This window comes from Petaurus breviceps, unplaced genomic scaffold (genome assembly GCF_028583685.1).
Source record: "Petaurus breviceps papuanus isolate PSGF00001 unplaced genomic scaffold, PetGlider_PUasm1.0 90897, whole genome shotgun sequence".
Taxonomy (NCBI): Eukaryota; Metazoa; Chordata; class Mammalia; order Diprotodontia; family Petauridae; genus Petaurus; species Petaurus breviceps.
Window position 1 is genome coordinate 769,914 of NW_027187374.1, and position 5,547 is coordinate 775,460.

Genomic DNA, 5,547 nt, shown 5'->3' on the forward strand with positions numbered 1-5,547 from the left:
GTTTTTCTTCTTTGACCATGCTTATTCCTTCAATTTCTTTTTCTTTTCTCATTTGCTAACTCTAGCATTTTTAGTACAATATTGAATAATAGAGGTAATAGAGGGACTTCTGGCTTTACTCCAAGGCCCTGAGTGCCTCTGGTGCCACCACTACTGCCACTGCTGGTGATGCCACTGCCTCCAGGCCCCACAGCTGCTGCTGCTTCCATTATACTGCACTCTTGGCCAGCCCACACTCCAGCATCCACAGACCTCTCTTTCTGTTTTCTTAAACTGTCTTGGGCTGGAAAAATGAGTCACTGTGACTTCTTTTTTTGGTTATCCCATTCAGAATTTGATTTGACACATTTTTAGAAAGATTTTTAGAGTGTTGGTTTGGGAGAGCTCAGAATAAATGCTCAATTTATTTCACCATCTTGGTTCTGTACTTGTTACGGTATTTTTTGATGTCCCATGGAATCATTGGCTTCTATTTGCTCCATTCTAATTTTCAGGGAGTTTTTTGCTTGGCAAGGTTTTGTAACTTTTGAGCCAAGCTGCTAATTTCCTTTCTAATTTTTCTAATCTAACTCTCATTTCTCTTCCATTTTTTCCCTCAAGTCCTCTCATTTCACTTGTTAAAACATTTTAAACTCTTTAAAAAACAAAACCTTTTATATAACTTCTTCCGAGAATTTTAATTGAGTTTGTGCTCAAAGCTGTGTTTTCCTGTGACACATTGCTTGTAGATGTTTTGTAGTCATTCTACTTCGCAGTTTGTAAAGCTTCCCTGTCACTATAATAGTTCATTATAATAGTGTTCTTTTTAAAAAATTTGCCCATTCTTCCAGCCTACTTTTTTACTTTGAACTTGATGTTATGACTGGCTTCTGTGGCACTTGTGGTCTGGGCTAGTCCTGTTGCTGCTTTCTTGGGGTGTTGAGTGCTGTGTAATTCCAGGGTCTCAGGATGGGCTGAGGACTTACAAACTTTCAGTGGCCTGATTCAGTGTGGTCTGATTCAGGGTAAAGTCTGTTGCTCCCTGGCCTGAGTTGATCTAGGTTTTGGTCTGAGTTACAGTATATATTTGAATGATGTTGAAATCAGCCCCTATCAGCCATCTGGAAAATTTGATTGTTTCAGAGTGACAGAATTTTAGTGTCCTCTTTGGTCTGGGATTCTTTCCCTAGTTTTTCCTCTATAGCTTGAACCAAGTGCTGAAAATGAAACCTTGCTCTTGGCTTCAGGTCTGAGCCACACTGCTGCTGCTTGATTATGAACTTTCTCCTTTTTAGGTCCACTGCCTAGTTTGGTACATTCCTAGAATGCTCTGGATCTTTGACCCATAACTGGGGAACTGGGGAATAAACTTGCCACTTGGCATCTGTGGCTACCACAGTGCCTATGAGTCAGGGAATACCCCAGATCCAGTATGGGTCTGAGACTGTCCTCTGTTGCTGGTGCAAAATCTTTCCCAAGTCACCAAAGGGCTCAGAATGCTCCTGACCTGACTCCCAGGTCCACAGACTTCCCTGTCTGTTTCCTGATGATAAGCTAGGCTGGACAAATGGCTGTTACTTGTATTTTCTGTGTCTGTTTGGAAAAGTGTTAAGAAGAGGAACCTGGCTGAACTGCTTCTTACTATTCCACTAGCCTGACTCTGTCTCCTCTAGACGTCTTAAACTCAACATGACCAAAGCTGAACTCATTATCTTTTCTCCTAGATGCTTCTCCCTTCATCCAAACTGCCCTTTTACTGTCAAGGATATACCACCATCCTCCCAGTCCCCCAGGCTCATACCTAGGTGACATCCTTACCTCCTCATTATCTCTCCCCCCCCTCACCCCAATATCCAATATGTTGCCAATGTCTATTTATTTCACCTTTGCAACATCTCTCCTCTGATACTGCCACTATGCTGGCACAGACCCTCATTGCTTCATACTGGGGCTATTGCAATAGCCTGCCGGTGAGTTTGCCTGCCTCAATTCTCTCCCCACTCCAGTCCTTCTCCACTTAGTGCCAAAATGATTTTTCTAAGGCACAGGTCTCACCATGTCACCCACCTACTCAATAAATACTATCCTATTACCTCCAGGATCAAATATAAAATTCCTTTATAATTCTCCCCACACAAATGTACCTTTCCAACTTTTTCTACCCTACATCCCTTCCCCTGTCATCATTTCCTGTTCGATCCATTGACACAGGCCTCCTTGGTGTTCCTTGAATAAGACATTCCCATCTCCTGGCTCTGGGTATTTTTCTCTGGCGGTCCCTCATTGGAATGTTCTCCCTCCTTATGTCTCTCTCCTGACTTCCTGGGTTTCAAGTCCCAGTTAAAATCCCACCTTCTATAGGAAGCGTCTCTCAAGCCTTCTTAATTCCAGTGCCTTCTCTCTGTGGATTATCTCCTGTGAATCTTGTATATAGTGAGTTTGTACACATTTGTTTGCATGTTGTCTCTATATTTTTTTGTTTCTGTTTTTATTGTTTGTTTTTTGCTTTCTGGAGGGGGGAAGGCAGGGCAATTGGGGTTGACTCGCCCAAGGTCACATGGCTCGTAAGTGTGAAGTGTCTGAGGCCGGATTTGAACTCAGGTCCTCCTGACTCCAGGGCTGGTGCTCTACTCACGGTGCCACCCAGCCGCCCCGTGTCTCTATCTTTGCTTTTCTTTGTATCTCCAGCATTTGGCACGGTGCCTAGCACATAGTAGGTGCTTAATAAATGTTTATCGACTGTGACAAAACCAGCAATAGGGCACTAAAGGGGTGGAAATTTAATAGGACTAGAAATTGCAGAATGCAAGATAAGATAAAAGGCTAGAAAAGTTTCTGTACAAATAAAACAAACATAGCCAAAATCAGAGGGAAAGCATAAAATGAGGGGGGGAAGGGTAATGTGTGGAATTTTATAGACAGTTTCTCAGATAAAAGTCTCATATCTCAAATAAATAAAGAACTTTGTCCAATATATGAGAACATGAATAACTTCCCAATTGATAAATGGTCAAAGGATATGAACAGGCAGTTTTTAGTCAATTTATAGTCACATGAAAAAAATGCTTGAAATCAGGGGTGGGGAACCTGTGGCCTTGAGGTCACGTGTGACCTTCTAGGTCCTTGGGTGTGGCCTTTTGATTGAGTACAAGTTTTACATAACAAATCCTTTTATTAAGGGGATTTGTTCTGTGAAGTTTGGATTCAGTCAAAGGGCTTCAACTGAGGGCCTGGAAGGCCATGTGTGACCTCGAGGCCACAGGTTCCCCACCCCTGCAGTCTAAATCATTATTGATTAGAGAAATACAAATTAAAGCAACCTTGAGATATCATTTTATAACTATCAGATTAACTAAAATGATTGAAGGGGAAAGCAACAAATGTTGGAAGGGATATAGAAAAATTGGTACCCTAAATCATTGTTGGTGGAATTGTGAATTGATCCAACCATTTTGGAGAGCAATTTGGAATTATACCTAAAGAGTTATTAAACTACCTATGCCCTTTGACCCAGATATCAATTGGGAAATTTTTCATATTCTTATGTATTTGACAAAGTTCTTTATTTATTTGAGACATGAGACCTTTATCTGAGAATCTATAAAATTCCATTACCCTCCCCGCCAATTTCCTGCTTTCCCTCTGATCTTGGCTATGTTTGTTTTATTTGTACAAAAACTCTATAGTTATAGAGAAACATATCTAAACTTTATTGTAGCTTTCTGGGAGGGGGTTGAGGGGAGGGGAAAAAAGAATAAAGCAAAAAAGTGCACAGTAGAGAACAAAAGAAAACTCACAAGGAAGAAAAGATGGATGATTCTCAACACAAGTGTTATTTATCACATACGCTTTCTTGAAATGAAAATTTATTGTTACGTATTTTGAATCCTCTCTTATGTTTTGCTATGAACATGACATGCTTTTCTTTTCCTTTCTAACTTTGTATTTAAGTTCCAATACTTAAGTTTATGATATATTTTCGTTTCTTTTCTCTAATCTGTATTTGTGTTCTGGCGTTTGAGTCTAAAATAAAATTTTACAAAAAAAAAAGAACTGACAAATGGAAGTATTATAGAATACTTGTACATATAGACATACACATATACATTATACACACACACACACACACACACACACACACACACAAACCTATTTCTGTCTAATGCTAGCCATCACTATGGTGGGGGGGAAAGAGGGAAAAAATTTACATGATAATATTTGGAAGGAATAGCAAGTTGTGCATAGTAGATTTTCAGTTTCATATGCAATCATCTTTTTATTTTACTATGTTGTGGAAATACTTGTTTTATTCCATAAGTTAAAAACTAAATAAAGAAAAAATTAAAAAGGAAAAAGAAAGAAAGAAGGAAAGAAAGAAAGAAAGAAAAAGAAAGAAAGGAAAGAAAGAAAGGAAAGAAAGAAAGGCAGAAAGAAAGGAAGGAAAGAAGGAAGGAAGAAAGAAAGAAAGAAAGAAAGAAAGAAAGAAAGAAAGAAAGAAAGAAAGAAAGAAAGAAAGAAAGAAAGAAAGAAAGAGAGAGAGAAAGGACAATAAGGTAGAGAGTCATACTGAAGAAGATACTAACCTGGACCTTGGCCTTTATTGGTACTACGAGTCCCACAGACTAGTAGGTAAAGTTTGACTGTCTAGTGAAAACAAGCCACATATTACTATAAGTTAGGAGAAGGATTAAGTAGGTTTTTGTGGGAAGAGAGAAGAATCTTCCTGATTGTTTAGGGACTCAGGTATATATATATATATATATATATATATATATATATATATATATACTTACATTTTTTTTCCTTTACACAAATACAACATTTGTAATGTTTGATATTCTTCATTTAAGTGCTGGCAGATTAACTGAGGGTCATTCTTGGAAAACAAAATGAACCAGACATTGAAATTCTCTGGATTCCTCTGGGTGAGTGCATGAGCCAAGGGGATTTGGAAGTGAGAAATGCATTTGAGTCCTTGCATCTGGAGGAAATGCTTCAATGTCTCTCTGTTGCTTCTAGGAAACAATTCTTTATCATTTAAAGTCCTTCATCATCTAGTTAGATTTATCTTTCCAGACAGATCACATAATGCTCTCTCTAACACAGTCTGTGTTCCAGTCAAACTGGCCTCGTCTTTCGCCTTCCATGGTCTTCTATCTCCTTCTTTAGAACTTTGAATAAAGCATTCCTCATGCCTACAATGGTCTTCCTTTGCCTCTTGGAACCTCTTGAAGCTTCCTTGAAGATTCAGTTCAAAAGTCACCTCCTATAAGAAGGTTTTCTTGATTCTCCTAGTTGTTAGCTCTATCAATTACTTTATATTCATTTTAATGTAGTTTGTGCTGTTTCCCTGTTTCCCTCCAATAGAGTATTAATTTGAGTGCAAGAATTCTTCGCCGCCCCCTTTGTCTCCTTAGCACCTACTGACACCCATTAAGGTTTGAATAAATGCTTATTGAAGTGAATGATTCAAAGCTCAGACCTCCAGAAGCACAGAGAGAGAGAGAGAGAGAGAGAGAGAGAGAGAGAGAGAGAGAGAGAGAGAGAGAGAGAGAGAGAGAGAGAGAG